The sequence below is a fragment of the Rosa chinensis genome, chromosome 5 (assembly GCF_002994745.2).
Source record: "Rosa chinensis cultivar Old Blush chromosome 5, RchiOBHm-V2, whole genome shotgun sequence".
Lineage (NCBI taxonomy): Eukaryota > Viridiplantae > Streptophyta > Magnoliopsida > Rosales > Rosaceae > Rosa > Rosa chinensis.
Window position 1 is genome coordinate 79,251,885 of NC_037092.1, and position 9,954 is coordinate 79,261,838.

Consider the following 9,954-nt stretch of genomic DNA (forward strand, 5'->3'; position numbering starts at 1 on the left):
ATATTTCCTAGCTATCATTTTCAGACTAGTCATCTCCTCAGTACGTTTCTTACCATTTTTAGTTTTGTGCCGGCCATTGTTGAGCACATATTCTCTATTTGAGTTGGATTATAATGTTTGTCACTTTGTAAAGAGTCATCGATCTATGGCTTTCATTGCAGTAATCACTTTCAGTCTATAGCCATCTCCTCAGTTTCTTACCATTTTTAGTTTTGTGCCGGCCATTGTTGAGCATATATTCTCTATTTGTGTGTGATTATATTTGTCACTTTGTAAAGAGTCATCAATCTATGGCTTTCATTGCAGTAATTGCAGTCACTTTGGTTGTAGCTTTCCTCCTTTCGAAGATTCTGTCGAAGGGTCGCCGGGACAGCAAAAATCTCCCGGGAGGTTCTCTGGGGTATCGATTCCCTAATAGGAGAGACATTAAGCTTTCTTCAAGCGCAGAAGCAAGATCGAGGTCCTCAATGGCTGGAAGAAAGAACAGCAAAACATGGGCCAGTGTTCAAAACATGTTTGATGGGTTCCCCAACTGTGATTGTTATAGGTCAAGAAGGGAACAAGTTTATACTTGGTGCTGAAGATGATGTTCTTGCTGCCAAACAACCTCCCACCTTGTTAGCCATTGGAGGAAAACAGAGTATATTTGAACTTACAGGATCATGGTAAGTAGGTAACAAGTCCCCTATATGATTTCTCCGAAAATGTTCTCTTTGCCGGACGGTTTGGCATGTTAATTTATGTTAATTGTTGTTAAACTGCACGTAGTAGATTCTTATTTTCTTGATGGGTTTTTAATTCATATTTTATGACAAAACATGTCAGGCCCTCAAATTGTCATTCTTAACTATTGATCGATACTAATTAGATAAAAGAGTAGCGATTTAGGGGTAAAATTTTCTCCATAGGGGACAAGACTTGCATAGTTGCAGCACTTTTTTGCCGCCTCTTTCAGGCATTTTTATGGAGATCAGATTTACTCCCGTAAGTCCGTAACTACTCATAGGATGAGAAGCTCATTTCATGACTCACTAGAAAATCGATAGGCAATTGTTACCCCTTGAATTTCTCTGAGACGGATTATAGCGTGTCAAAATGACAGTGAGATAACATAACATATATTCCTAGCTAGCTAATAGGACATGATGTTCATTACCCAAATTACTCTTGCAGGTACAGGTTGGTAAAGGGAGCAATGGTGAGCTTCTTGAAGCCTGAAAGTCTTCAAAACTACATCAACCAGATGGACAAATTAATCAAGACCATGTTACTAAAAGAAACAGAAAACAAAGACACCATAAAGGCTGTGGTCACCATGAAGAAGCTTACATTTAACATAGCATCAAGCATCCTTTTTGGTATCAAGGATGAGAACACCGGGGGGGGGGGGGGGGGGGGGTGGTCTTGTTTGAGGACTTTTCATTAGCCTTCAAAGCAACTTGGTCTCTTCCTATTAATTTCCCTGGCACTGTTTATCGGCGAGGCCTAAGAGCTAGGGCAAGAATTGTGGATTCAATTTTGCCAATACTAAAGGAGAGAAGGGAGGAAATTTCAAAGGGGAATTTAAGCCCTACAAGTGATGTGTTTTCTAGCAATCTAGCTTTGAGAGATGAAAACCAAGAACCAGTTTCTGATGATCTGATTATGGATAATTATGTCACCTTGATGATAGCCAGTCATGACACAACAGCCATTCTTCTGATATGGAAGCTGTCCACGGACTCCGAGATCTACAAAAAAGTTTTACAAGGTAGTTGATTAATTGACTTATGCATACACATCTCTTTTGCTAGAGCAGTGTTAGATATGCAAACCATTTATAGATAAACATGCACTTGTTAATAGATGCATCATCTGTCACATAATATGATCATCTTACATGAATATGGTAGAAATATGTAGTCATCATTATTAGTTAATTCCACTAGTGCATGTGCATGTCGGGTAGGGTATACTTGTTACATTGAGTGCGACACAATGAGATCGGAAAAAGGGATGCTCTAGCATTACTATTTCAGAGGACAATTATTGTGTATCATGTTCTTTTGCTTCAAACAATGTTAAGAGGGACAATGTTATTTGATAATAGTATAGAATACACAGTCTACTTTATATCAACTATCACGTAATGTGATTCAAAAAAAAGCATATGCTCTAGCATCACGAATTTAGAAAACATGTTTAGCATATGCGCCAAGGATTTCTCTCCCATTTAAATTTTTTGTGGCTTCATGCATATATAATTGCTTGCAGAACAAATAGACATTATAAGTGAGAGAGAGGGAGAAGAAGATAGGCTAACATGGCAGGAGATACAAAGTTACAAACGATGAAATACACATGGAGAGTTGCACAAGAGTTGATGAGGATGATTCCTCCTGTGTTTGGAAGCTTTAGAAAAATACTCAAAGACACTCAATATGGTGGCTATGACATTCCCAAAGGATGGCAGGTAATTAATATTATAATTACAAATTAGATTCTTTAAACATATATCACCATTATAAGAAACAAAGACATTAATAGAAATCATCGGGTAAATGGTCCTATAAGAACTAGTTAAGGACACCTAGCAAAAAGTCCCAAGATCATTCTTAACAAATAAGCAATAAATAGTAGAAGTCATCACTTAATTGAACCTATATAATTATATATACATAAAATTGGGTGCTGTATAATGCGATATTCTCATAAAACATTATGCGACACCATCAAATTTTTCTCATATTCTTACCTAATTCAAGGAATTTGAGATACTCGTGTATTGATTCTTCGGTTTTGCCCTTATTTCTTGTAGCGAGTCTATGGGTGCATTATCCCATATAGTTTCAAAAGGCAAATTTACATGTATGCATATATGTGCAGGTGTTTTGGGCGGCCTATGGAACTCACATGAACAAAGAAGTATTTGACAAACCCACAGTGTTTGATCCATCGAGATTTGAAAACTCAACAAAGCAAATTCCTCCCTATGCGGCTATATATGTTTATATTCCATTTGGAGCATTCACACTTGCCCTGGAAACGAGTTTGCTAGAGTTGAAGTCCTCACAACCATCCACAATTTGGTGACAATGTTTGAGTGGTCACAGGTGTACCCTGAGGAAAAGATAACCCGTCAACCAATGCATTATCCATCCATGGGTCTCCCAATCAAGATCAAACCAAGAATTCCTAAATTTGTATAAGACTTTCTATGCCACAGTACTTCTTGGTTGTTGATGATTTTTTTTTTTTTTTTTTTTGTACTTGAATACGTGCATGAACCTAAAATTACAACATGGCAAGTGATTTTGTTTGTTTACACAAAGACTTATTGTTCTTGAGTGAAAATCGGCAGTCTCTTACGAAGAGAAGGGAGATACTTATATCATTATATCCAATTATCGGAGGGCCAAAAGCTTAGCAAGTTAATCCACAATTAATTGAATTGTTTGTTTTGAAGAAAGAATTACAAGTCTCTATCTTAACCTCATTAGTCATTACCATTTGATTTACTCTGTTATTCCTACCCTATGAGCAACCATTTTTCACACTTTAATTGCATGCACAAATCATTATAAAGTTGAGCCACTCACTTCTCTTAACCATGCCAAACTGCCTTTAGTGACTAGTAAGATCAATTAACAAGAGGAAGAAAAAGATACCAGAAATTGATTATGAAAATTAAGATTTTGTTGACAAATCCAACTTGAAACCCTAGTTAGTAATTTTTCGAATTATATTCGAATAAAATACATACTTATGTTTTTTTTTTAAAATACTTCCGTACGTCGTATTTTTAAAAAGTATTCGTTAAATTTCCTGTACTTTTGTAGCTAAAAGTATTATATACGTACTATACAAGATTTTTACGTTTTTTCCCGTATTTTACACATTATTGAATAAAAATTAATATTTTTAATTATTTAATTAATTAAAAATATTTTGCCGAACTTTTCAACGAATTATAGGATAAAATGTTCGAATAATACACGTGCGTATTTTTCGCGTACTATATACGTCCTATTTTTTACTAGCTAACTATGCTTGAAACAAAAGAAAACATGTACACAAACCCATTGCATACAATTGGGCCACTTTATTCAATCTTCTCCGCCGGCCGATCCATGCATCGGAGTGATGATCGACTAGTCCTACTAAAGTAGTAAGTAATTAACACTTGTTAGTGCAGAAGCATCTACGTTTAAGAACACGGCAGTCAACACAGGAGTTTCGCAAACAGCTCCACGTACGGTTGCTTTCTCTCAGCAGATCCCTCGAACAGAGACTCACAAGTCCTAGCCTTAGCAACCATTGCATTTGGTCCTATTTCTGCATGTCAAAACATGTATGTACACACATCAGTATTCAAACTAGCTAGCTACAAGTTTATCATGATGCATGTACATACAGAAATGAGGATGAAAAAAAAAAAAAAAATATTCTCAGAAGGATATGTACTGGCCAGTAGCCAACAGAAGGAGGAATGCGACGAAGAGAGTCGAAAACATACGCATGCAAAGCTCCATATCTTCTATGCATGCTTCTTCTTCTCCCGGTCTCACACTCACAAATACTACAAAACACCTGTTTGACGCGTAAATCCGGTAGGGGTGCAAACTGTCTCTTTTGAGCGAGTGATTGCGCAGGCGTGCCAGCACCGTGGGGTGCAGTCGTCGGGGTAGTCCCTTGACCTGACTTCTTCTTCAAGCGCTGTGGACGAGGAGAGCACCAACCTCGCCACAGGGTTCTTCTCTAGCCTTTCAGGAAAGGACTTTTGCCTTACGGATAAGGACTTTGGGTGTGATTTCTTCGGTCACCAAATCGATACTCAACATTGTAGGTCGAGCAGAGCAATCACTGGGAAATCTTGAGAAACCACGGGGTTTGCTAAAGCGTATCTTTAGCTTCGCTAGGTTGCGAGGGCGTTACCCTTGCTTCGCTGGTAGTATCTGTGGCAGTAGTACTAGCAGTCGGCTCGCGAGGAGATTAGGATTGGAAGCACGGTTGCCGGGTTGATCTGGTGATGCTGAAGGTCGGCTCTTGGAGAGACTAGGACTGGCGCGCGATCACCGGGTTTCAACGAGGTTGAAGGTTTACTCTGAGGAGGCTTTGTAATCGCTGGGATTAGTTGATTTGAGAGAGATCCTTGTTATGTCCTCGAATCCTAGTATTTATACCTAGGTCTTCGACTGTTCCTTGCTGCAGAAGGACTATTGATTGAAGTTCCCTATTCAATCTCTGCTACTTGACTCCAATAAGGTTTCGTTTTCCTTATGGACTACGGAATGGGCGAAGGTGTAACCCAAACCCAAGTAGGCTTATTTTTGGGCCGCAGGTATCGGCCCGCTGTGCTAAATCCACTAAAGGATCTTGCCAAAATTACTTTTGGGCTCAAACATTGCCCCCAGGCCCCGAAAGCAGGCCCGCAAAGATGTAACTGCTTGAAGGGGAATAGAACGACGAGCCGGTCGCTTGAGACGATGTCATTAATGAAGGTTGCGTCCTTTCGTGTGCAAAAACGTCTTTCTGTAGTATCGTTTCCCTCACAAAATTTCTTATTTAAATCCACGGCCGCGAGACCTGTCACATCAGAAACCCTTCTAGTCTCTTAAACCCAGAAAAATACATTTCTTCCGCTCCCTCCTTCGCAGAAACCCAGAAATGGCTCCCCCAAAGAAAATTGTTATTGATCAAGAGGAAGAGTTAAATGAAAAAGTTGCCCACACTTGGGGAATCAACATCGGTGTCCGCATTCATCTCCAAACTCCTATCCATCGACCCCTGCTCCTTCGATTCTCCGACCATCAAACCAGACTGGGTCCAGCGCCACAAGATGCTATTCCAGCCCGACGCTATCGCTCTCTACGGTTTACCAGTCCGTCGGCCCATTCCAGTCCTCCAAAGGACCCCTGGAGATTTCGGTAGCTGGGGCGCCCAAAACCATCGAGCCAAAATAGGGCATTGGCCGTCCTCCATTAGTGTAGCAGAGACTTCTTGGTATCGCGCAATGCGGGCGCGGGATCTGGCTCGCTGGAACGCAGCAGGTATCACGCATACTATCGACCTATGTTTCAAACTTCCTCGCGGTGGCAAGTGCTCACCGCTCGCTGCTTTCCTTTGTTTCTGGAATATCGACACCAACACATTTGACTTTAGATTTGGTCAAATGAGTATTACTCTGTTGGATATTCTCGCCATCACTGGCCTGCCCATCGATGGCGAACCCTATGTGCATGGTTAATTCGATTCTGTCAACTTTACTTCGACCATGGCCCAGCACGGTCGAAGGGCCCACAACAGCTCCTACCCGCGATGGTTGGCTTATTACAGCCGGGAACACAATGCGACCGGCGGAATCGCCTTTCTGGAGTATTGGCTCTGTAAGTTCATATTCTGCACTTCTTCCTGCAAGCCCACTGGTACTTGGACTCTCCTGGTGACGACCCTCTACAACGGCCATAACATCGGGCTTGGGCAACCAGTGTTAGGAGCTCTCTACCGCATGCTATACCAGGCCACAATGCACCCATTTGAGACTAGCATGTCTGGCCCTTTTTGGATTTTGGATTTTGGATTTCTGGATCCAAACTTACTTTCCATTCTTCCGCCGCAATGACATCCCACTACTCCCACCGGCCGACCAACTCTTGGGTCGGTGGTTCAGCCGCGAGGGAAGGTATTCATCCCCCCCTTACTCCGAGTGTTTTTCTTACCTGTACCTCTTGAATGAGATGCCATACTGTGACATAATTTTGGGTAGAAGATTCCCCTCTTTACTTGAATATGGCTTTCTTCCCGGCGATCCTCGCTATACTGATCGCGCACGCTTGGCCTTTCGCCGCGCGATCTCCTGCTCAGACATCAGGATCGCTGCCGAGGAACTCAGCTACGAGCTCTACGCTCCTAATCATTTTGCTCGCCAATTCGGCCTTGTCCAATTGGTGCCATTCCCTCTGTACGACTCATGGAACTACAACATTTCCTGGCGCAGATTCGGGCCCCCCCTTGGACTTGTACCGGCGCAAAGTATGCTCGCGCTGGTTGATCTTCCTGATTGGGCTCAGGCCATCGACGCCGTGGATGGGACTGAAGAAGGATACAAGACATGGTGGGAAGAGGTCTCCGTCAATTGCTGGACTCAGCAGGACGACAAACTATTCGCCGCACTCTTTGGAGAACTGAAAAACCCCTACCTTGTCGATGTTGAAATGCTCGCTCGCTTCCCTGAGGATGCGACACGATCCCAGCCTCTTCCAGTGACACAACCGACGTGGGCTCCTCGCCCGGTCCAGGCTGGTATTGTAATCCGCGAGCCCCCTCCAGAGGTAAGTATCTGAGCCTTATCTTCTGTATTTTTCTTTTACTTTTCACTCACCCCTCGCTGTGTCAGGGAACTACGCCACATTCTGGCGCTCGTACAATCCGTGCTTCCCCGGCCGCTGGCCAGTCTAGAAAGCAGAAGGCAGTGCTCGCAGAGCCTGAAGCTGAAGATTCTTCTTCTGACGACGATAATCCACAAACTGTAAGAACCCTCTACTCTTAGGATTATGCCTCTCTGCGAGTTAAGTCTAACTTTGCAATTTTGGCAGATCGCGGCTGCTTTGGCTCGCAAGCGCAACCGCTCGGACCCTCGCACTGACCCATGGGAAGAGGATGAACCACTCGCTGATCGACTGGTAAGAGATAGGAAAATCATACTAGAAACCATTCATCTGTTAGCCCAATTCCTATAACTGTTTCACTCACAGGTCCGTCGCCGGTCCTCCGGACACACTGGGGAAGGCTCTTCCGCTGCTGGTGAAGGAACAACTGCCCCGCGGGCTCAAACACCCACGGATTCTGGTAATCTCCCACCTCCCGCCAACAACGCGAGCGATGTGCATTTAGCTTTGATTCCGGTGCAGGTCATAGATGACAGCTCGCTCGAGCTGGACGAAGGAATAGCCCCTTTAGACTAGCCGCCTGAGGAACCGATCGCTGCATAACCCCTAACGCAGGTAGCGCTTAATCCCATTCCTAATGAAGCAACTCAAGAGCCTGCGCCGATAGCAATCCTACACGAGCCTCTGGCCGCAGAGGTACACTTTCTCTTGAACAAAAGGCCTCAATCCTTATTTTATTTTCTGTGTACTCTAATAAGTCCTCCTTAACCACAGAATCCTGATCCTGTTGGGGAAACAGCTCCCGCTGTGGAGGTACCTGTCACTGATCCAGCGGACCCAATCTGTGGAGATATGATGATCCAGGAGCCTACCCCCCATGTCCCTGCAGTAGGAGAAGGAGCGAATGTCGAACCGGATCAAGAAGCAGTCCCTGTTATAGAGCCTCAAGAAGCCCCTACTGCTGCGGATGTTGATGCTTATGTTCCATCGCCTGAGCCTCCTTCCAGGCTGGAAAGGCTTGTTCGCGTACTCGAAGTGACTCCTCCAGGAGTTATAGATGAAGCGAGAGATGGGTTACAGCGACTTCTGAGTCCTGAGATCCTACTACCGGGTGCGTCCGCCAGAGCTCAGGAATACCTGATGGTTCTCCGCCGCGAGTGAACTATTACTGAGGCTGAGTTCACCGAGATATATGAGCTATTACAAAACCTTCCTGAGCGGATCAATGAACGAACGACCGCGACCGCACAAGTGAGGCAAGCTCAGGCCCACTATCAAGGCCTTGCACAACAGACAGAGACATCTCGCGATTTCTTGGGCGATAGAGCTATCCTTGTTAGAGACTTGCGGATTATGCAGAACCATCTTCCGACTCAAATCCAGGAACTGCAAGCCCAGTTGACTGCGGTGACGGCTCGGCTTGAGCACGAGGTGCCTCTGCTAGAGCAACCCCTAGCGGCCTTCGAAGCAATGTCCCAAAACTTAGCTCTGGCTCGCGAAGCAGCCCGACAAGCGGAGCGAGCTGCTGCCGACGCCAGTTTTCGTCTAGACGAGCACCTACTTCGCTTGACCCATGCGGGCCGAAAACTTTAGGCCTCTATCACTACTAGGCTCAGTTTGTACGAATAATATTATATTTATCTAATATATTTAGCCCACTCTGCTTGGCCCAAATATACGCTTAATTTTCAAATTAATGTTTACCTTTATTGCCATTGAAGTTGGTTTGACAAAATAATCTCGAAACAGAGCGGTTATCTCCTTGAAGACTGCCCCGCTTCCCACACGTTTTCAAGTACCTTCATTTCTGAGATCTTTGCATTTAATTCCACTGATACTCTTATTGATGGCGTTGAAAGTACTTCAACCGTTCATCGCATGGCTGAGGCCACTGAACTTGGCTCTATAAATATCAACACTTTGGGGAATTGATAAGCACCAGCAAGTATGGCTTTCCCAGAGATAGTTTCGCAAACCTTACTTCTCTTTCTTCACTTTCTGAGATCTTCTCCCCATAGCCTCATCTTTAGCCCCAAATTCATAGGCTTCATGGCTTAATCTCAAGACCTGGGTAGGCCTCATGGCCTAATCTCAGGTCCAGTGGCATGTCTTTGGTTTCTGAAAATCTGGATGAACTTGCCAGTCTCAGTTAAACCGAAGAACATGTCACGCTCCTAACGCGGCATAACCCTATTCTGGGGGGTCCCTCTTCTCAGACTGTTCGGGTGGAGCAAAAGGGAGAAGGGAGGAAGGCCACTTTGAGGCCACCTGCTCTTCTTCCGCCGTCTACCTCCGGGGCTCTACTACGAGGCTTCTGTTTTTCCCCTGGAGGTAGATGTGGTTATGAGTCGCGCTCGCTCTGGATACCAACTCCATCTCGGAGGACATTCAACTAGAAGGGTTGGGATGGATTATTTCCTTCCCTCTTCCTCCGGTACAAATGAGAGCAGTGACGACTCAGATCGGAGGAGGATCTGGGTGAAGAGAAGAAGAGTGCCAGCGGTACGGCCCAATCTACTTCTCGCCACCACAAGATCCAGGAACTCTTAGAAGATCTGCAATCCTTATGTTTCTTTAGGCCACTTTT

At 44.2% G+C, this 9,954-nt stretch overlaps 1 non-coding gene across 1 annotated transcript; it reads left to right on the plus strand.

Moving 5' to 3' along the window:
* Positions 1-3,245, plus strand: LOC112166499. The gene is made up of 4 exons (XR_005799250.1): positions 1-665; positions 1,174-1,750; positions 2,254-2,452; positions 2,866-3,245. It is a non-coding gene; the product is annotated as an uncharacterized LOC112166499 (transcript).
* The last annotated feature ends 6,709 nt before the right edge of the window (positions 3,246-9,954 follow it).